The sequence below is a fragment of the Poecilia mexicana genome, unplaced genomic scaffold (genome assembly GCF_051168715.1).
Source record: "Poecilia mexicana isolate PSO_F unplaced genomic scaffold, ASM5116871v1 scaffold_13, whole genome shotgun sequence".
NCBI classification, from domain to species: domain Eukaryota; kingdom Metazoa; phylum Chordata; class Actinopteri; order Cyprinodontiformes; family Poeciliidae; genus Poecilia; species Poecilia mexicana.
In genome coordinates this window covers 23002280-23026244 of record NW_028263382.1, presented here as the reverse complement: position 1 = coordinate 23026244, position 23965 = coordinate 23002280, and the positions used below count along the sequence as shown (strand labels likewise).

General features: G+C 39.4%; 1 long non-coding RNA gene across 1 annotated transcript in view; it reads left to right on the top strand.

Annotated features, from left to right (window-relative positions):
* LOC148155824 (uncharacterized) overlaps window positions 1-23965 on the top strand; it is a 426895-nt gene that overhangs the window by 350172 nt on the left and 52758 nt on the right. The window lies entirely within an intron of this gene.

Genomic DNA, 23965 nt, shown 5'->3' with positions numbered 1-23965 from the left:
CAAAGTTAGAAATGTGAACTAAGAAAGTGTTAGTTTGTTCCTTTAGGGCTGGCTGCACTTCCTGGGTAAATTCTCACGCTCAACAGGCAAGTAGGACATAATATCTTACTGTTCATATAAAACATCTTCTCTTGTTCTGTTGACAGTGGCTTTAGGCTCACATATAAGGGATGGGGTTCATGCTTGAAATGGCAATCTAACCAAAGTCTAAAATAGTAACAGAGCAAACAATTCACCAGGGCACAGAGGAGGGACCATAACTGTTTGCGGTACGTAGCGGAGGCCAGCGCTGAGCAGACAGGGAGGAACACTAGGTTGTCAAATCAGACTGGATTATGAACTTTAGCAGGATTCAGGTCCTTTCTTAATAGCCTACTATGATGCGTAAAGGTCTGTGTGCGTTTGTGGTGCTCAGAGGGCAGCCTCCATATTAGCCAGGTCAGCGGGTCTCTCATGGGGAGCCGTGGGACACACTGTTAGTTTATATGGCTCGCTGAACATGGCTGCACACAACAAATCAGGTTTGCCAAAGCAACTGCTTGAAGCTAAGCCTCCACTTTGGGTGATAATCTTGTTTTCTGCTGCATTCGGGACAGCTTTGGTAAAACAAGGGATTAACAAACCAGAGGAGCAAGGAAGCAGGGATCAACCCGGATGAGTTAAGGGAACATTAAAAAACAAAAAAAATCAAAACAACAATGACGGATTTTTGGTGTTTGTCGACATCCCTTCTGCTTTAACTCAGCATCTCTTGCAACATATCTGTCACGTCAGTTTCTTGCTTTTAAACAGCTAAACATGTAAAATGGTCCATCATACTTTCTTTGACTGAGCAGCTGTGCAGCCTGCGGGGCTGTGCGGCGTATGTAAAGAGGTGTGGAGACCGCTCCTCTACACCTTTTTACATACACCACTGCTGCTCTATCTAATAATCTAGTTTGCTAGCACATATTCTGTGACGGACTATATTTCAAAGAAATAAGGAGCTTTGCTTTGACAATCCAAGCGATGAAATGCCTCTGCACGGCTCCCCAGCAGAGAAAATAATCGGTTTCAGTCCTCTCTCCCTCAAGGAGACTCAAGATTCCTTCATCCAAAATTCATCTCATGTTGGAAACGTTCAGCTGGTGGTCTTGGACGGTACCACCGTTATATCAAATAAAGATCAGACACACTGATATAGTTTTAATTCCAGTGTGTCCATTTTACATGGGTTAAAGTTCCTTATCAATGTGCCAGTATTATTTGTAAAAGTAAAAAAAAAAAAAAAACTATTGTAAATGCAAAATAAAAGGCAAACTTAATAAAAACAAAACAAACAAAAAAACTTGAACAGAACCTTTAACAGAACCTTGAATGTGAACTATAAAAACAATACTGCTTTGAATAAAGTTTTGGCACAGTTATATTGAGAAAAGAAACCAATAAAAACAAAGAAAAATGATGATTGTAAAAGCTTGGCAGCTCCAAACAGGAAAAATGACCCTCCTTTTGGTTTAACCTTTTGGTTAGTTGGTTTAAGCAGCCAAACGTCTGTTTCATTCCACTCATCTCTGTTTTTTTTTTTGTTTTTCTTTGCTTTAGAGACTCTATTTTCATATTTTGGAAATTCATTGTTAAAAAGAGCAGCAGTGACTTTTGATCTGGCTCCATGCCCAGGGCTGCCTGGCCACAAGCACAAGGTGATGGTTTTCTAATAATCATTTACATATTTTATATTGATTAGACGACTGCCTTGCTTCCACTTTGTTGTGGTACTGCTAACAGACTGAGTATGTAATTGTAAGAAAACTTCCATACTGGACTTATTACCAGTCACGGTGCCTTCCTGCAAGTCACTGAGCTCCTAAGAATGTCCCATTCTGTCACAAGTCGGGCAGCAGCAGTCTGTATGCTCAGTAGTTGGATTTTAAAAAATACAAAACCTAACAAAATGTTATTTTCCGCAAAACGCTTTGTATAATTTGCATAGTAAAACATTAACGTTTGTTGTGCGTTGATCAAGGGGCACAGGAGAACTTCGAGAGAGATTATAAACAGCCGTGGGGAGGGCTCGGTGCTTACAGATTAAAACATAGCTGTGGGGGGTGTCATTGTTTTCGTAAATGGATTCAGTGCTCTTTCTTCACATTTGTCACAGCAATCTCTCTATCCCCACAGATCACTTCACAGCTGTACAGAGCTCACAGTTGGGGTTCTATGTGCAGGGTTTTTCTACACAGACATGGAGATGGTCTAGGTTTCGATCTAAACCTCCCAGAGATGAAAGAGTTAATGCCATAAGTGATGAAACTGTTTTTTATTGTGGCACATGTCATACTGTGTGAGTGTGGGAGGAAGAGATGCACGACTGCAGTCTCCAGAGGAAACATTGGAGGGCCTGAAGGTGTTTATGTCTCCAGCTTGCTTGTGATAGAATGGAGGAAACCAAAGGCCATGCCACAGGAACGTGCTGGCGAGTTGTTACAGAGTTTAATTATCTTAAAACGAATTAAACTGGTCTCAGTTTCAACTTGAAGTTGAAACAGAGACGTATCTAAAACCTGCAGGAAACGGGCGCCCGATGCCTGGATCGGGGGCCTCGGTTTAGACTCCAATACTCAAATTACAACAAAGTCCAAATCCAGTCCTACCTCTTTGAGATGTAAGCTCAAATTAAGTCTCCCATGGAAAATGAGGACATGCAAACCCCGTTCAGAAAGACCCCAGGTCAGGATTCAAACATGGCACTTAATATTGTCAACTTTAAAAAAAATACAACACTAAATAGGATTAGGAGGGTTTTCTTCTATTCATTCTAAGAGAACATGATGCTGGAGGCAAGCCAAGTTTATTTTGTTCTGACCAAACAACCTGAAGTCATTTAACGTTAAACAGACCTTATGATTTTCAATTGTGAATAAATAAAGTGTACCCTTTCGCAGAAGAAAATGCATGTTAAGCCTGTCAGAGCTGAGGTCTCTAGCTGTCGTACAGGAGAGCAACCTTCTCGGGCCGCATCGCTGAGAAAGTTGAGGTCCTTTCTCAGAGGACAGCAACTGAGAAAGCCCGTTCTGCCACACACCAGACTTCAATAAGTGGGTGATTAATAGGCTTCTGTAGCACTTGATGGCACAATGACAGAGGAGGTCATTCAGTCATTTGAATCAGGGGTTCTGGAACAGAGACACATCTAAAACATGCAGCGTAATTTTTCTTGAGGACCGGACTTGGCTCTCAGCCAAGACTCTAGAGCAGTGGTTCTTAACCTTTTTTTTGGTACCGAACCCACCAGTTTCATATGCGCATTCACTGAACCCTTCTGTAGAGATAAATAAAATATGATTATTTTCCCTCCAAAATTCAAGACATTGGGGTGACCCAACTAGAGTCTAGTTGGGTCACCCCATGATAACTAAGTCTTCTTAAAAGGTAGAGTCTCTGAGAACAGTTCTACAAAATATAGTCAGTGTTTTTAGCAAAGTTGAGCTGACTGTCCAGGAACGACCCAAGGTATTTAAAATTTGCTACAGTTTCAGCAGGTTGGCCATCAAGACAAACTGGAACCACTTTAAGGTCTTATTTAGATCACTTAATTAGCTCTACATTCTTAAGAGAATGAAAAATTAATAATAAATAATAAAGACTTTGCGGTATTCTGATTTAGTAATGCAATTATATTAGTTGTGTTACCACCCCCACGCCACTAGAGGCAGTACCAACCCCGAAAAGATGCGACTAAGGAGCAGCTTTAGAAGTACAGCGAAAGCTACAGAATTTGGTAAAAACGGTGAGTTTTGATGAAGTAATTAAAGACACAAGTTCAAATCCATGCTGAGAGTGGAGCTCCTTCAATCAGTGCTCCTCCGCAGCTCTGATTGGCTCAGCAATGTAACGTGATCCTCTGCAGCAAGTGATGGCAAAGCGGGGCTTCAAAACGACTTTACACAAGTGTGTTTTTACCTCTGCGGCAGAGGCTCCGCCGAACCACTGAGACCGACTCATCGAACCCCTGGGGTTCGACCGAACCCAGGTTAAGAAGCACAGCTCTAGAGTGAGTCAAGTCTTAAGTCTTTGGTTTTGCAACACAACTCCAACTCTTAAACCAAAGTCACGATCTCCGATTAGTAGCATACGCAAAGAATCAATTAACTTCCATAAGTTGTCTCGATGGGTGGAGTGAAATAACAACAAGGCCAACAGGCCTAAAAAGACAACTTACATGTAAGTGTAAAAAGTAGCTCAAAAGGTTGACATCCTATTAGATTTGAAAAGGTTTCAGTGTCTCTGAGCCTCATATACATGGTGCATCATTCATCATTCTCGTTGTCACAATAGCTGAATGTTGTCAGAGAAATAGCCAATAACAAAATGAAATGATAATAAATTAGGTGTATTGAAACAGGCTGTTTTGACAGAATAATTTTTTATTTTTATGGACATTTCTGTATCTATACATGTACATATTTACACCTTTACATACGAAAGTACATCAAATCTCAAAACATTTGTTCTTTGTCAGCTTAGTGAAAAATGTTGTCAAGTCATCTGATAAATTCTCCATTTTGCTGATAAATTAGTTTTTATCACTTGGTCACGAAAGCAAACGTGAACAATCGGGTAGTTATTGCAGACATCTTTCATCTTTGTTTTACCAGAAAAACACTTTAAAAATCGGATTGTTATATAAAACTTTGGCAAATGGATAATATTATCTACCTCTCTTTTTTTTGCCCATTTCTGATAAACTAATAAAATAGTTTGCATTTAAATGAAAAATGACAAGATGACAAAACTTGTCATGCATATCAAGGCTTTTCCTCTGGGTGGAGATGTGAGGCTGAATGCAGAAAATGGTATTCACTTTAAAAAGGAATATGTTATGGCCAAATTTTCCCCACCAGGCACTTGTTTTTGCCAGATTTCAACATTAATGAATATTATACAACTTGGTTGTCTGAATTCGCTCATGCAGTCAATGTCAAAATGTTTTGAAAATGAAAATCACGTCGTGCATCAAGAGAAGGCTTTGCTTAGTTTGGTTACATCCTTTTTACTTTTAGACTTCTTTCTAGGTTTTCCAATAAAATTCAGGTACATAAGAAAAAGGTTTCATGCATAGTAAAAAATAAAAAAATTAAAAAAGTAGTGACAAGTGAGGATTTCAGTTGGTAAAAAAAGAAACCCATGCTGTGTGTGTGTGTGTGTGTGCACATGGTGTCTGTCTATTTGGGCAGCAGATGGTCAGGATTCGCCCTCAGGGCTCTCTCCTCTTATTGGTCCACAGAGCACACACCGAAACTGGTCCCGAGGGGAAACTTGAACTGCATTTTGATACAGCTTGGATGCAGCCATGGTAATAGATCAGCTTTTAAAAGTGATCAATATGCAGATATGTATGCAATATTAGTCAGCACGATGAAGGTGCAACGATTCGTTTTTGCTACGTCATTTTTTTAGAGTGGAGTGCTTCACTTGGTTACATACTGTATGTCAGTTTTATGCTGAATTTTCCATCTCTTTTGATAATTCAAGTACTGAAAGTTCAAAGTGCTGAAGGTGAAACATCAGTATTGATATAAAAATTAAGCAGACGTTTTTTAACTCTACTGGAAGATCCTTTTTAAGTAGGTAAATTAGTTACTATTGCTTTATGCTAATTATTGGAAGCGTAAATGTTTTTGAGCGTTGTTGTTCCAAGTTTATGTTGTCATTCAGAAAAGAAGAGCTTTATTACAAAGGGATCTAAAAAGATGAACAGTTGATCAAAGTTATACTGATGGTCTAATCGATCTCTGAAACATTAGTGAGTAGTGGAGAACTTTTAGCTTATTTTTAAAGGCAGTATTTTGACCAAGCAAAACTGGTAATCTCAGTGTGAATCGGTTTAGCCACAGTTATCCTAGTATATTATACAAAAATGAAATCCATATTGTAAAGCAATCTCAACATAAACATATCTATAGCTATCATTTCAAAAGACTGATTTCAAAGCATCATGATTTTTAGTTCCCTAATCAGCAGTTTATATCCACATCATCAGCATGAACGTTAAGCTCATTTTGTTGATTTTCCTGGAATATTATTTTCTGTTTGTTATTTCAAAAGGAAACCAAGGATTAACAGCTCAAGTCTGACTTTGGCGTCGACGTTCAATAATCCATATTGAGTTGAAATTATACATAGAAGTTTTAAGTGTTTCTAAGTACATTCACACTAATATTTGGATAAATGTCCATGAGTACGTTGCAGAGCAATAACATTTGTTTTTTTGTATTCTGAAACAAACATCTGGCATAATTTAGGTTATTTGAGCATTTAACTTTCAAAAACAATTTGAATAAATTGTTTCCTTTGAACATAGTCCACAAACTGTTAACAGCTATCAAAACTGGGCACTTCAAAACGGTTAATGCTGGCAGGCTTTAACAATAAAGAACCTTTTGATTGTGCATTTGGGACTGTCATCCCGTGTCAGAGTTTCAATCATCTTTTTTGAAGATTTGAGCTAAAATCAAAGAACGTATCAGTACCACTGTCAGCTACACCGACCCAACGAGGCTGTCATTTTGAAGCTTGAGAGGTGGTACGTTGTTTTAGGGTTTGAAACTCTTTGATCATTCTACACCTTTAGTCTCTCAAGCTTTTCTCTAATAGGCCTCTGGCTCATCCAGGTGGGCAGATGCAAATTGCTTTTATGCTTTAAGGTATTTTGCAGACGTGGCTTCTTTCTTGCTCAGCGCTACATCTTAGATCGTTACCACACTTCACTGTCTAGAGTTACTCGCATACTGTAGCGTTTTTCATGACTGGCTTGACCCTGGTTTGTTTCCGATTTCCTCATGAACACAGATTGACACGAACTCTGCCAGAGGCCACAGCCGGACGTTTTACTGAAGTACATTTATGAATTCAATCTAGTGCATGTGCACCCAAACTTTATTTTTAGAAATCACTGAAATTGCATGTAAGATTACAGGTTGGTTAAATAACTGCTCAAATAAAATCAGTGAAAGCCCTAAATTAATTGGGCATTCGTGCTGATTATTATGTAAAGATCTAACTGGATGATTTCAGGATTTTTAGGCATTGTTCACCCTTAAAAGCTTATGAGTGAAATGAAAAATTTAGTTTTTCTGACATTTATGTTTGTTACTCTGCTGCTGCAAATTTAACATTGAACAGAGCAGCAAACAGCAGTAAATGTACAAGTAATCAACCAACCACACGTTCATAGAAGTAAATCCAAGTGAGGCATAGGCAGTTTATCTATGAGGATCTTCCAGACTTTGAAATGTGGAAGAGATCTTTTGAAATTTACCTCTGAATATGAAAATTCAAATGTGTAAAATAGATGCATCAGTTTTTTTTTTTGGGGGGGGGACTAAAGTTAAACAACTAAATGTATATGTTCTAAACATTCACATGAATATCTGTGATGTTCTTTGTCTATGGTGTTCCCATTGAACCTTCAACACCTTATAATAAAAATATATTGTTGTGACTTTCAGTCCAAACTTCGTTCAACGCTGCTGGTCTCTGGATTTGTAAACCAGAGAAACAAAGGGGAAACTGCAGAGAGACAGTACACTGCGTGACAACAATTTAACAGAATTACTCAAAAATCATAACACTTTTCCACATGAGCCAACATGTTAAATTGCACATAGACACATGGGCAGTTTTTTTTTTTTTTTAGTGTATCTGTTTCCTTAACAACAGTTTGTAAAGCAGCAGCAGGGATGGATGAGTTTTTATGTCTTCTCAGGCGTTAGTTTGTTGGTGGAGAAAAGAACGACCAGGATGAGGTGCAGATTCAGCCCGGTCTGTGCTGCTCTCCTGTCAGCTGTGTTTGGGTCCACTTGCTTCAACCTAAACTCACATCTGTTTAGGTACGTCGCTCCAGCATAGTGAAACGGGTTCTTAACCCCCTCGTTGGTTTTGCAACAGATAGTGGACTCCTTCACGGAGTTTTTCTGTCCTCCTTTTGTCTGCCGCTCCTCTTCGACTTTGTTTGAGGTCAGCCATAACTGTCTGCTGTCTAAATCCAAGTGGCTTTGCCTCAGTTTCAGGGCCTGCTCTCTCCGATGCCGCTCCTCCATGTCTGGGTCTCTAATCCAATCAAAGAAACGTGACAGCATAAAAATACCCGTCACTCTGTGACAGCCAACATTAGCAGAGTGATCTTCAATGATATGCAGGTTTTCTGCATGGATCAAATCACCAACAGAATTTTGTAACATTTTTTATTTTTTTTCTGATTTCAGTGTCAGTAAGCATGTAGAAGAAATAGAAAACTAGCGTTTATTTCAATTTTGGTCCAATTTTGTGAAAAAATATTTCACTGAGGCAATGCAAACACAGGTAGACAGTTTACTGACCACACACGAAGCTCTGGATCATAAAAATACAAACTGTAGAGAATAGGTCGACACTGTCGAGAAGTCCAAACAAAGAAAGTGTCTCTCTGCTAAAACTCTCTGTCATTGCTTTTTCATTAAAATAACCAACACCTTCATATTAGCTCAATTCCACTTAAAATTCACCTGATGTTACTTATGAACCAAGCTAATTTTTTATATATTTTTTTTTTATTTACAATTGTGGTTGCAATATGAAAATTTGAATGATCTGAAGATGTGCAAGTAATCTCAAAAGCCACCATAAGAAGAAGACGAATTGAAACACATATTTACAAAGCTCCATCAAATGGAGGTGTAAATATACACAAAGATAAGCAGTAGCAGGTTTAAGACAATCCCAATGACTCCCAGCACAGCCAGGAATCTCTCCTCAGGTGTGCTCAGGTGCGGACACGTCAGTTCCATGTAAAACTAAATTCTTGAACTCCACAAAATAAAAAGGAATGGATATTCTTATAGGAATGGCTATACTTTCTTAAATTACACAAATGTACAGTTTGAGGAGATGTTTAGGTGCCATTTGACTCGAAGCGTTCTGCTACTGGTTTAGTTTTTGACAGTTTGGTGTCAAAAAAAGTAATGGTGTTATCTTCTAATTTTCTCCAGTTAGCTAAGAGCTCTCCTGTTGCTCCTATGGGATTGTAACATTGGCTGGCAGTTCCAGTGGCAGTGATGACCTCAACTCTTTCAAAAATACAGAAAAAAGCTCAAAGCTTAGCATTTCCACAGCAAGGATTAGGCCTCACAGTCAGATTTCAGAGCAAAAACCTGTTTTTCCGCCTTGATTACTAGGGTATTACAGATGTGAACATTTATAAAATGTGAAAACACAGTTTTGGTTTAACACCCCATCGTTGCCCTACATGCTGCAGTGGAGTTAGAGTTCCTGCAGATGTCTAAACTTTGCATGTCAATAGTCAGTGAAGCAAACCCTCTAAAAGTACGTGACTACTTCCAGAGGCGGGGATGCAGTGGCAGAAGGAGGCTTTGGCACCAGCACCTTTCGTCGAGGTCCTGTGGGAACCCTCAGGTGACGGAGGTGTAGATGTAGACGAATATAACCACCAACAGATTTAGGATGGTCCCAATGATGCCCAGCACAGCTAAAATTCGCTCTTCGCGGTCATTAGTTGAGTCATCCTCTCTGGTGTGAGCGCTGCAGACATAGTGGCTTCCGGGTATCATGGTTACCATCACAGAACCCCACCACCAGAGGGCACAGTGCCTGTTGGGGACAGTCGGATGATGGTTATGGGTAGGAGTGGGGTTGGTTAAAAAAAAAAAAATATGTAGGAGGTGGCAAAGAAAGGGGAGGAGGATATTGATGAAAGAAAATCGATGCGAAAGAGAGAGAAGGAGAACTCAGGTTAAATATTTCTGAGAAAGAATGACTTTCATTAACAAACGTGTCCGTCTGACTGTAGGTAGAAACTTCAGATCTGGAAAAAATAAAAAGATTAAATAAACATTTCTTCTTGCCATACTTCTCTCGGGTTGTTAGGCCGTTAAAAGCCTCCATAACCACTGAATTCTGTAGTTTTCATTCAATATTTCCAACCCTCCAACTTCTCTGACAAAGAGAGAAGTTTTGTCAAAGAAGTTTTAAATACTTCATATTAAAGTTTCTTAAAAAGTACGTCATTTAAAAAAAAAACCTGAAGTATTGCACTCTAAATAAGTTCTTGAAGGTCCTGTTCATGTCGCTGCCCTCCAGAAGAGATCATAGACGCCTGAACAATGGAGCAAGTGGAGTAGCAAAGTGGAAGTGCAAATAAAATTGCTCCCTCATTTTTTGGTACTAAGAAATCTGATCACTCCCCGCAGTCGGAGAAACTGACAAAGTCTTGTTCATTCTCACTTCGCTTGCAAAAAACTAATAAAAATAACGGCTAAATGTTAGTCCCATCCCTTTTCACCTGTAAGTTATGGTAAATCTGTAAAGTATTCACAGCATTTCACTTTTTTTCCCCATATTTTGTGTTTATGGCCTTATTTGAAATTGTATTAAATGAGTCTCTGTTCCCCAACACTGGTCCTCAGGGTACCCTGCCCCTGCATGTTGTAGTTGTTGTTCTTTTTATAGGCAGTTGGCAAAAAATGTTAATCAGCATTACTGCCACCTGATTCAGATGATTGCAGTTCAGCAATTACATGTTAGTCTGCCATAAAGCAAAGAAACACCTAAAACGTGCAGGGCAGTGTGCCTCAAGGACCAGCATTGGGAAACACTGTCCTGGATTATTTGTCAGGCTTTTCCCCTTTTAGTTCTAGATCAGTGGTCTCAAATTGCAGTCCTTGAGACCAGAGTCCTGCAACTTTTTATATATATATATATATATATATATATATATATATATATATATATATATATATATATATATCTCAAGCTCTACAGAGCTAATGCGCTAATATTGGAGCCAGGTGTCCTGAAGCACAGAGACACCTAAAAGTTAAAGAGACCAACTCTTGAGGACTGGAGTTTGAGGTCGTTGTTCTGGATGAAATCGTTTGTCGACATTATTTTCAAAATTACGTCCTTTAATCACCTTCACCTGCTGTGTTTTTCTTAATCAGTTGTTTTTGCTTCAGTTATGTCCTTCTTGTGTAAAGATTTCTTTATATTCTTAAGAATACATAGATTTCTGGACACATACAGACTGTACTCCATACATGTATCTTGACTTCTACGCTCCCCTCTGGGCACAGGATTCATCACTGGACCGCTGCTGCATCAAATGTGCATCAAGATATTGGACCAACACACTGTCTCTCCTCTCCTACTCTCTCCCCTCTGCCTTCTTTTCAGAAACACATCATAATGAATTGCAGCAACTCGAGCGTTAAGTCAGTTCTAATTAATATTTCAAGACAACCCGTATAGTCAAGCCTCTACGACTCGTCTTCATTACTGTAATTAGGAGCAGTCACATGTTATAATTCTGCTGCAGCCTATTTCCCTTTTATTTTTTAACTACTAGAAAACTACTGTAAAGCAGAAAATCCAAGACATTTTTTTTAACAGATTCCTGTTAATGACCCTCCATGAATATGAAAACTATGTCTATAACTTTAAATGACATTTACAAAACACCACAGGACGTCTTCGTTAATCTTTCACCGTCAAACAGGAAGTGGCTATGTTTGTAGCATTTGTAAGCAGTTATTGGATATGCTTTTTGATTTACACAAGTTTCTTCCAGTATGACTACAGACAGATTGTGCTCTAAGTTGGTTCAGCATTTTCATTTTTTTAAATTTATTTATTTATTTATTTTTCATAAATAATAAGATTTAAGCAACATTGCTTGTTAGATCAAGTCCTGCATAATTTTGCCTATTTATGACAAACTGGGAGTATGCTTAGCCAGTTTTGAATTAAGCAAGGAAAGCAGTTACTGTGCAGAGCAGTAGAAACTGGGGAATTCCTCATTAGCTTCCCCACTGACTATGCAAAGGGAAGCATTCTGCCCCATGAAACTCATGCATATTATTCATTATGGTTGGAGCAGATAGCCACTCTGCCTCTTCTTTCTGTCAGATCACATTATACCCAATATGATTTCTATGAACATCATCTATTTGCAATGTGTGCTACCGGAACTGTAAGAGAGAAGTCATATGGGAAGCAACAAACCACAGTGAATGTAAATCTCACCGCTTGTCAAACGCATAGCTAATATTGCAATATTATTGTTTAATTTATGCTCATAGTTACAACATCAGGTTTTTTTTAATCACTTTTTTGCAGGTGCAATCAGTCATCTAAAGTTATGAAATGATCTCGGCAAACTTCATAAATAAAACAGTTTGCTTTATGTATTATTAGTGATAGCGTACTGATAGCGTACTGAGTTATAAGTTTATGGATCTAGTCGGAATGTGATTCAAATTTACAGTAGTAAGCGAGGGATAAAAAGTTTGCCTCGGGGCAAAGAAAACTCCACGGTCCTTTTGGTTGGTCAGTTAAATTGGACTGCAATTTAACTGAGCCATAAATTGCAGTCTTGTTAATATTTAATAAAAGTTTCCCGTCTTTGATGTTTTGTTTTTCAAGTTTTTAAAGTGCTTTGAAAGCAAATCAAACATTTTAAGGAGCACCACCGCTGTTGGGGAACACACAGGCGGATTTGAAGAGATTCGTCCTAAAAGTTAGTTTTGCCTGCAGCAGTAAACCGTTCTTAAAAGCCGTCATTGCTAGAGTATCCATAAAAGGGCGCGGGTACCATATGCATCGACACAATCTCTGAGAGAGAAAGAATAAACAAGACACATTTTGAAGGAAGTTCTATTTGGAGATTTAATAGAAAGTTTTGGCCAACATGTAAAAAGCCGTGTGGCGGACAGCTGGCACAGCACATCGTCTGGGATAAACCATCCCTGTGAAACATGGCGGTCACAGCATTATCCATTAGGAATGTTTTCGTGTGAACTAGTTAGTCAATGGGAATCTAGAGGGAGTTAAATAACCAGATACCAAAAGATCCAAGTTAAAACGTGCAAAAGACTTGTGCCTGAGGCAGAGGTTCACGTCCCATTAGGACAACCACCTCGCTCATCCAGAACTCCAATGAAAAGCATTAGTTCAATATTTATGAGTGGCACAAAGTACAGACCTAAATCCATTTGAGACTCAGTGGTGAGACTTAAAAGCAGACATTCTTCATTCTGTGTGAGATTATGTTATTTAACCAGGAATGACGGGCAGAATCTTTTGTCCTCAGATGAACTAAACTAGTAGAGTTTATATCCCAAAGGACTAGTTGTTGTCATCACAGTGAAAGGCTCAAGTATTGAATTAGAAGACTTGAGAGGGAGAGAATATTGTTTACCAAGAAAATGATTAAGTGTCCTTCATATTCCTTCCTCTAGTTTATTGAAACTGCAGGAAGTTTTATCAGAACGTGTGCCGTAACCCCGCCATTAGACCTTTTCCCAGCTGCAGCCTTTCCTAGCATGTTGGGTTTGTTATATGCCTAGCATTTTTGTTACAAAAACATTGTAACAAAATATTTAAAGAAATTACTGGAGAACACCTTTTCTAGTACCCTATACACACTCCTTTGGAAGAGAACAATTTGTTTTGGTTACATGAGGTCATAATAGTGAGAGCAAAGATCTTTCTGGTCAGGATACCTTTCCCACTGCAGCAGACCCACTTCATAAGTCTTGGACATCACACAGGGTGTACATCAGAACAAGCTGAAATAATTCTTAATCAAGAGCTGACATAACAATTTTTCTCCTCTAGCTCAAGGAGAGCAAAGAAGTCTCTATTCTTGCAGAGTATTTTTTGGGGGGCTTTAAAGTCTGAATTTCTGAATGTAAAAAGAAAACTTTGCAAAGCATGTTTGCTCTGTAAAATGCTTTCAGACTTGCCCAGAGCCTAGATTTCTACTTGCACAAGTAGCTCCACATCTGCACATCTGGTTACATAAAAAGGAACACAAACAATGACTGAACATATCAGCAAATAAAGACACATCTGAATTTACCTTACAAAAAGTACACCTTTCACACTGTAATCCCAGAAAAAAATAAAATGTTTGCTCTACTTTGTGTTGGTCTGTCACATCAAAGTCTAGTGAAACACACAGAAGTTTGTGGTTGTAACTTAAAAAAAAAAAAGAAAGAAAAGAAGAAAAAGCTCAGAGTGTGAATTCTTTTACAAGGGAATGTATGCCCAACCTCTCTGTTCGACTTTTTCAATTAAGACCCGTGACCTCGTTAACACTGGCCACGTTCCAAGGTACACGGCGCCACTACCGCTCTGCCAGACGACAGAATGAGAAGGTCAAACATAAACAGTCTATCTGGGCTGTATTATTAAGCTGCTCATCAGGCAATGATCCGGGAGAGGACGTACTGTCTGGAGTTATTGATTGCTGCAGCTATTGACTTTTACAGAAAGTCTCGACAATGGAGTGGAGTCTTCACAGGGATCACTGAGAGACACAGGCACAGAACAAGCTGCTTCAAGACACTTATAAGACGCAATAACTTTCAGCATCTATAGCAGAGAGACACCAGCTTTTCTGCCCCCCTTCCTCAAGCTCACACGCACACACACTCCACTGATTTAGATATGGTGTGGGAGTGGGATCGTTGTGACACTAGAATGTTCCACGGTCTCATTACGAGCTCGGCTGGCCTGCTCCACGAGCATTTAGAGCCAGCGGCCATCAAGCAACTGTCACTTCTCTTCAGCCGAAGCTCTCCTTGGTCCATGTGAGCCCATGACTTGGAAAGGGGCAACAAAGGGTGGAAAATGTGTCTCGTGTAAGATTGAGTGATTTCATGATGGGCTGAGAAAAGGGAGAGAGTACAACTTTGTGTCAAAACCTGGAATTTTAGGGAAGTGCAGTCATCTCGCTACGTATCCCTTCATTAATCAGTGAACACCTTCAGGAATCCTCCCCACTCTGACTCGCTAATGTCTGGTCTTCATTTTGCTCCCAGGCAGGAGTGTCATGTGACCCATGGATACTACCGTCATGTGACCTAGATTAAACAGTTTGAATCACAGTGTGGAAGCATAAAGTGTCCCACTCCAGACCCTGACATCCTGTGGGTTTCTACAGTATTACATGACCTCCATCCAACAAACCCCCTGAGCTCTGTCGTCTGTATCGGAGAAATGACTCACCGACACCTATGCAAGGACACTGATATGAAAGTGTGGCAAAAAAGGGAGTGATGCGTACTCACCACACATCGCACCAGGGTGGCAGCCAAAGACTCCTATGTTTCTTCTCTTTATCTGAGCATTTTCGTTGCGTTTCCCCCCTCTCCGTCCTTTGTGTTTCTGTCACCTCCTCTTGCTCCTTCTCCTTTTCCTTCGCCTCCCTTTCCCCCTTCCACCCGCTGCTGTTCTGGTCCAGGTCTGTCACTGGCGAGGAGAATCCATGCAGACGCTCACACAGTCTGACACAGCCGTCTTCAACGCTCAGTGTGAGCACACGCTAATCGATAGTCACACCCACATATGTGCAAAAGGAAACGGTTAATCCATAACGGGTGCCCCACATTAACACACAGTCGGTTTGTCCACAGCCTAACGGAGAGCGTGGCACTGTGTCGTCCAGTCAGAGACTGGACAGTTTCTAACTTAACACCCTGGTGACATTAACTGCCTTAGAGACAAAAGCAAAGAGCACAAGTTTGCCACCCGTCCAACGACCCTTTGCGCCGATGCTGATTAAAGAATCTCCTCACGTGTGTGCTCAAGAGGTCCTCCACCTGCCAAATCTCTGTAACGAGGCCATTTTCTGAGATCAGGAATTGCTCCAATCACTCCAGGACAAGATAATTATAACATAAGCCTCAGGGACGTCAGCTAATCTCACCTGACAGAGATTCAGAGTAGCATTTCAGTCCAGCATGTTCATCTCTATTATCCTCAAGCGAAAGGAGGAAGGCGATCACATTGTTTCGTGGAAATGGATTCTTCCTTTCGATTTGGCCGTTCCACGTCAACATCCAGCTTTTCTCCTTTTAGTCATTCCAGTGTCTCCGAGGGGCTTCATAGCTGGCCAAATGTCCTCCAAGAAGCCAACTCTGGCTACTTTGTTGGGATCTTGTGTCAACGTGAGGCGGCAGCTTTCTTTATGGCCATCGTGTGACGCAGGTTGTCTGAGCTTTAAAAATTAAGTAGAATTTTAAAAAAAAGCAGTTGCACAAGTTCTTTCCAGATTGGCCTGTCAAAAATCTTTAACAGGTACCTTGTGACGTATTTGTATCACATTTGAGATTTCCGGTCTTCATGATGAATAATCCTCCTTTTTTTCAACTGTTTCTGCACTTTTTTTTGGTTAAATCGTTAAGTTTGGTGAGACTTATGTCACTTTTTCTCTACCTTCATCTCCCGTGGTCAGTCTTAAAAAAGCTTTCTCTCTCATTTGCAGCCCTCCGGTTTGCCTTCTCCCTTAAGTTAGGAGATAGTTACTCTGGACTTCTCCAGTGGGAAATGAAGCAATCGTTCATTAACACAGCCCTCTTGACCTTTGAAGCTCCCCATCCACAGTCCTTGCTGCAAACCTTCACTCAACCTTCCCTCAGCCACCTTCAGTCATACTAAACACTTAAGTTCCTAAACTCACCCTCCAGCAAGCTGATTCACTTGGCCTATTTCTCACTGCCCGCCAGCACGGCAGCCTCCATCCTCACGCCGTCCTTTGCCTGTCCAGTGACAGCTTACTTCTGCTCCAGCCCCTTCTGTGTTTGCTCCATATTCCTCCTTAGCGATCCTTTAGCACTGCCTCCGCTGCTCCTCTTGCATGCAGAATACACTGTCTCCTCACTGCTGAGCTCTGAGTCATGCAGCTCACTCTCTCCCCCCTTTTCCTTCCAGAAGCTTGCAATGCCCCCCCTCCTCTACCACCACCACCATCACACCACCTTTTTTTTGTCTTTTTTTTATGGTGGTGCCTCGTCTCTCTAAGAACCCATCAGGATTCGTTCAGCATGTCTTCACATCCTTGACACCAGAGGAATGTGTTTGCATCATTCAGCCAAGGGTTGCCTCTGGACAGACAAAAATACAAATATTGTAAGCCAGGAGACACATGAGTTTGACTGAACATTTGTGATGTTGTTTTGTCTGCGATTTTGCTAATTGTCTTACTTTGAATTCATCTCTTGCTGAAGAAATGTCTTTTGTGTGTGTGTGTGTGTGTGTGTGTCTGTGTGTGTGTGTGTGTCTGTGTGTGTGTGTTGTAGTCTCTGGTGCAGCTATGGCTTTGTTTTCCCTCCCTATCCGTTTAAAGCTTGCTGTTGGTTCTTCAAGTGGCTGTCAGGGGGAAACAAAAAAACACAACACAGAAAATGTTGCCTGAATACACAACAAAATAACAGAGAGGTGCTCTGAGAAGAAAACAGAAGAACCGGAGAAGAAGCATGTGCATGAAAAATAAAAATGCCCTCAGGAAGTGTGGAAGTGACAGCAAAGGAGATACAAATGGAGAAAGGGGAGGGGGAGGAGGAAGGAGATGAGGAAAAGAGTGGAGGAGAAGGAGGAGGAGGGAGATTTTGTGTGGGTGGAAAGGAGACCAGATTGTGGATGGACGGAGAGTTAAGGGAACATGGGAGTTTGCAGGGATGAGAGGGTTTGTTGACAGAGGCGCATAACCAAATGAAAGGATGGAAACAAACGCATATGCATGAGTTGGCTGGTGGGTCGCCCCTCAACTAGGACATTTTTCATTCACCTATTCGGAAGAGGCCCCTCTGACATTATATTCATCGATAATGTAACTGTAGAAAAGATCCTCAGTGAGGTGGTTTGTGGCTTGCTGGTTGATGTTTTACCTGTGTGGAACCACTGTCCGCTCTTTGACAGCATACTGCTCCTCCTTTTTTTAAATTTCTTCCTGTCTCACCGCTCTCTTGTCTGCAGCTGCAGCCTCCGCTGCCAGCGCTGTATCGCTGAAACGCAGCATCTCTCTTCCCTCTCTCCACCTCCTCTCCGTCGCTCTCATTTCCCTCCCTTCTTTCCCCTCCATGCTTCTCTCTATATTTGTCCTCCTCCGCCTGTACCTCTGTCTCCACATCTCATATGTTCACCCTTCCCATCTCCTGTCTCCACCCCCTCCTCCCCATATTCCATCAGTTCCTCTCCACCTCCCTCTCATCTAGTCCTCCATCCTACGCTTGCCGTTACATCCCCCCTCTCTGAAGGAAGCTTCGAGAACGCAGTGGACAGACTTGGGGAGAGGAGAGCTCTATGGACACGTGGAGCAGCATTCATTACTCTGCCTTATGAATAAAACGCATATAAACACATTCATGTCCTCTCGTATGCATGCATGTCTTCATCGGGTTGAACAACCTGACAAATGAAGCAAGGGCTTTGTGATGCATACACCTGAGCAATATCTATGACACAGCCTCATGCGCTCAGACTTTTTTCCCCACTGAATCTGAATGGAATATTTAATAGAAATGTATTTAGATAACATTCACATGACAGCAGAAATCAATTTTATAGACATTTTGAAAAAGGACATCTTAAATCCTGTGAATTTCCAGGGTTTCCTGTAATTTTTTTTTTTTTTTTTGTTCGCAGACAGATTAAGCCAACAAAGCTCACAGTTTCCCAGTTTTTATCAAACACTTTCTGTGGCCGGTTTGATCAAGGCTGATAATTACAACGTGGCTCGGTCACAGCACATTTGCAAACCTCATTTCAGGTTGAATGGGTCTCATGGTGGAGCAGAACTGTCCTCTAGTACAGAGAAATTCAACGCTGGCTGAAGTATTTCAGTATGAGGTACTGTGGGTACTTGGGCTTCTTGTTTCCCAAACATTCACTTTAAGTGAATTATTCTCTCCAAATTGCAATAGTCTTCACATCTTCCTCTAAATCATTGTCATATACACATTTATGCCCCTTAATAACGTTTTAATGACAAGATAATTGAGATCAGCGCACAAAGTGATCTGCAGCCACCCAAACATTTCCCCATAGCTTTTTCTTTCGGCACCTGAAAACGTATGCAGTTTACTAAGCACATAAAACAAAATGGGCATTTTGTGAGAGATAACATTATATAAGGAGTTTTTCTTACTTTACTGGAAAATGAAATCAATATATGCTTCTGCTTTTCTTCAAATAAAAGTTGAGAAACCAATTTTAGCTACACCATGGCTGCCTCTGGCTAGTGAGCCCAGTCTTTAATTGAACTTTATAAGAGCTTGGGTCAACTCAAGAGACAGAATAGCAAGCATGCCTTTCTACATACAAATAACCTCAGGTAGGCAGTTTTATTTTTATTTTAGTTAGAAAAATCTCTCCAGATCTTAATGTGATCTGTGCTAATCTAAATATATTCTATCGTGACACAATCAAAAAGGCTGGTGCTTCTTCTGAGTTAGCCGTTTTGGTATTTGCTAAAAATAACACGGAAAGGGTGATGAATCAAATCTCCCTCGCCGTTGAGCAATTTTTTTTAGCTTGTCTTAACCTTGAAAGCACATTATTAATGTATGAGTGAACATATACAGTAGGACTCAGCCCAGGAGCTTACAACTCCACGACACCACGCTGTAAAAAAAAAATATATATATATATATATATTCAGGATTTCTTCTTCCGTTGGCTTAATTTCTCTTATCAGGAGTTTGTTTACTTGTTGTAGGCCATGGCCCCCCCAACCAGGAACAAAAGAACGAGTCAGAATCTAATTAAAGTGATAATTAGTATAATATTTTGCTGCCTCATAATTGGATTTTTTTTTTTAGTAGAATAGGAAGTTTGTTAAACAAATTTTCATATTATCTAAATATATTCTGTCTGACTAAATGTCACAGTCTAAAAACCTTTGCCATTGCTTGTAATTCTTCTTTGGGTTTTTTAAGCTTTTCCTTGAACTTTATTTTCTTTCTAATCTATGCACTTGACTATACTTCATTTCTTTTTTCTGTAAGAATTGACACTTGACCCACTTTTCCTTCTAGATGAAAACTTGTAACTAGATAAGACATAGACAGTGATTTGCAGGGAGGTTCATGATGGATGAGGCAAATATATAAAATCCAAAATAGAAACATGTATTACGTAGTATTACATAAAGTGCACTTTCTTAATCCCAGAGACTGGGAAATTATTGGGGGACAGGAACATGATTTACATAAAACAAACAATATATTCAACATAAGTAAAAATCAAATACAAGATGAAATATAAATTTTTAAAGCTTTTAAGTAATCAGTTTCATATTGTTATTCTATATAATGATAGCAAAAATATACATATATTTTTTTCATACAAGGCAAAATTTTGGTTAATTCCTTTTAATTCAATTAATTTTTTTCTTTTTTGGCTGATCTCTTATTTTATAAAAATTGAAAATCATATATGCTCTCATGTTTCTTCGTTTAAAACACATGTTTCAAACTCAAGGCCCGCGGGCCACATGTGGCCCGCCCCAGCATTTCATAGGCCGATGATTGACTTAAAATAGGTTTTGAGCACGAATTGAAAACTACATCTCCCATAATGCATTCCGATTGTTACCAGCCAACATTACAGCTTCTCGCCACTAGAGAGCAGCAGAGTCACCTCAACCTGCTTATTGATTTTCCCAGCGAATAAAACTGAGACTTCGACAAGCTAACATCAAAACGTCCAAGAAAAGAAAAATCGATTTACAAGTAAGACTGTGAATGAAGATGTGTGTGAGTTGGTGTCAGGGCGGCAGGTCGCGCTAGACGTTATCTTGACCGACAACATAAAAAAAAAAACCCATCGGTCCTGTACTATTTTTATCCGTGAAATTACAATCATATTAACATCGGCTATTTCGTCGGATTTTATGCGGTTTAGTTAATATTCACTGTGAATCCAGATCCCATCACAAATTAGGCAGATAAATGCATCTACATTTTTCTCGTAGTGACAAAAACCACTGACTGAGGCCCCAATAACTTTTAATAAATTAAATTAAGCGACTTCACTTAAATTGGCATCACTTCACCTGCTGGGGTCTGGACGCACTTCCTCCTGGTTCCCATCTGCAGAAAAATCTGCGCTAATTCATCAGTCAGTTGGATCTGTCTGGTTCAAACAGATCAACTGAACTGAGTGTTTTACCCTGTGCGGCGGTCCAGTGTGCCCTTTTAGCATGTTTTTTTTTTTTTTTTTTGCGTGGTTTTGCACTTATAAGCCTCTACAGAACTGAATGAGGGAAGTCAACCTTTTGTCTGGGGTGTGTGTATGTGTATATATATATATATATATATATATATATATATATATATATATATATATATATATATATAGGGCTATTTTCGCTTACATGCAGAGCACAGGTGTAGTTCTTTTTTCTTGCTCTTCAAATTGGGGTCAGCAGCTAACCTCCACATGAGCTTGTGGCTCGCTCTTGTGTTGATTTCTTGAATTGCAGGAAAGTCTTCAGATTAAATGTGCTGGTGTGATGTGCTGCATGAAGAACATTGTATAAGCCCAGCCTGCAGCTGCTTATACCCTTTGAGAAATTAAATGTATCAGTGACACGTTAAAATAGTCGTAACTCAAAGCTAAACCAATCATTTCTGCTGCTTGTGCTTGCAAAATATTCCAAACACATTTGAACGGTTTTGTAAACTGATCAGCAAGAGTTAGTGTTTTTTTTTTCTGAATTTGTTTCCTATCTGAAATATGTAAAACTTTACTTTTCTAAAACCTTAAAAATTCCAACATTAATTGTTAATTATTTTATTAGATGTATTACGTGAATGGCATGATGCTTCGATGTATTCAGCGTAATTAATCGTCTTCCCTTTGGATGTAGCTGCTGGAAAATAATAGCTTCAAAGCTTGGTACGTTAAAAAAATAAAAGGAAGGTCATCAGTGCCATTGTTCCCAGTGGGCTTAACCTGAGGTTGGCGTTTTATCTCAAGACGTTAGAGAACTTTGGACCAGCTCTGGATCAGTAAATTCACTATTATAGCTTTATTGATCTATTTTATCCTCTCAGTTTCTCACTTAGATTTGCCTTTGAAATAACCAGTCAGCCTATCCATTATGGCGCCCCAGGCTGATTTCAGATTCCCCCACCACCAAACCACTAAAAGACAACATCTGCATTACAGACCTTAAATATTTAAACATGTGAATAGACATTTGGAGCTTCTGCATGTCCTGTAGACAAATTGAATAAATTTTAAAGTTTGCCATCAATATTTCATGTGTAGCTCTACCTGAGTGATTAAGACAGCTTTTCATAATGATTCATTGTTGGACTACAATATCTGGCGACATTGCACCTAAATGGAGAATCAGGATCTGTATGTTAACTATTCACTTTACTTTTTGTCGTTACGAACGCACAGAAAGGATTGAACATTTTTTCAGTTTACTTTTGGTGCAATTATGTTATTTTGTAGCATTCATGTTTGGACAAATTATAAAGATTTTCTGGATAAACGGGCCAACTCGAGTTTTGCATGTTATGACGTGAATATTGTGATAAGAGTTTTGTGAATATTTGATAGAAACACACCCAAAATGCGTGTATTTTTTTCTGTCTTCATATATATATTTTTTTGTATTTTCAAGACAGCCTTTTGCGAGAATAAATAGTGGATTTTAAACTATAAAAGACATATTTGTACTAATTTGTCTTGCATTGTCTCCTGCAGCAGATGGCGTCCTAGGCACCCTCATAAAAGACTTGCATGCAAAGATCCTTTTCTGTGCAGATAAGAAGACATGCTTATAAGACACGAAAGGCAGTATTGAGCTTAAGGGATGCAACTGAATGAAGCTCCTCTGTTGTTAAAGGCTGTGATCAACTATGCAGCACGGAAAATCCATCTTGAGACCATAGATAAAAGTATGCTCAGTAGCTTTGCTTGGATAAACCAGAGCACAAAATGTTCCCCCTGAAGCTTTTATCAGCACAAACCAGCAAGCAGATGGGACAAGAAAGCCAACAGCAAGCGTTTGAATTCAGGAATTGATGAAAAACATATTAAAGTATCAGAAAAAAAGCAACAATTCCTTTTAACACTTTATCCTAAGGTATCCCTATATTATGTCATATTGCATTGTATTTTACTTTTGCATGTTTAGCACATTGCATATTAGTGTTGACCTCAGAAAGACTTTGTCATTAGTGCTTTTGAAGATGAATATTGTTGATGAAGGACATTTTATGCAAGAAGGTAGCAGCACCTCTAGTAATTAACCTTAGTGTGTGTTTGCCCTGATGCTTATATCGTATAAACCATTGAAAGTGAGCCTTCAGTCATTTTTTTTTAATTCACTAAAAAAGAAAACACAAACACTTTTTATTTTCTTGTAAGATAAATGTAGGTAATTTTAACATCAAATCCTTTATTATTATTATTTTAAACATTGACTGGAATAAACTGCCTCCTTGAGGCCAAAATGCATTTTGTTTTGAAACGTCTGTATATTTATGGAGTGCTTTACAGAAAACCTGAACCAAACGAAGCCAAATGATGTTGCATTAAAAATATGTACACTGAGAATGAAATGAATATTTCACTTGACCTTCCTTAGGCAGCACATGAAAAGATAACGGTGCGTGCTAAACAGACAATATCGCTTTCCATCTCACTGACCTGAGACCCATTTTGAACTGCATTTTATGCTGAAACACTACAATGCGAATGTCTCATAGTTTGGAATACTATTTAAAAAAACATTGAACATTAAAATAAAGAGCTATAAAAAGGCGTTTAAACCCCTACAAACGCCTTTTACGAGAAGCCCCATCTTGAAAGAATGTGTGGTTGTCCTTTGACTCTGGCCATAATAACATGATTTAATTGATGACTGGAGCTGTCATGATAAAGATAAGTCTGAAAGCCACACTGATACTTCACATATTATTATTATTATTATCATTATTATTATTATTATTAATATTAATAATAATTAATGTGTTACTCTAAGTAACACTTCCTGTCGAGAGCGATGGAAAGTTAATGCAGACCAATAACGTTAGAACTGAGCTTGAGACACGACGACTACATTACAAGAAAAGCAGCTTCTTTGTTTCCATGTTTGTTTTCCTCTCAAGAACACATTTTGTATGAA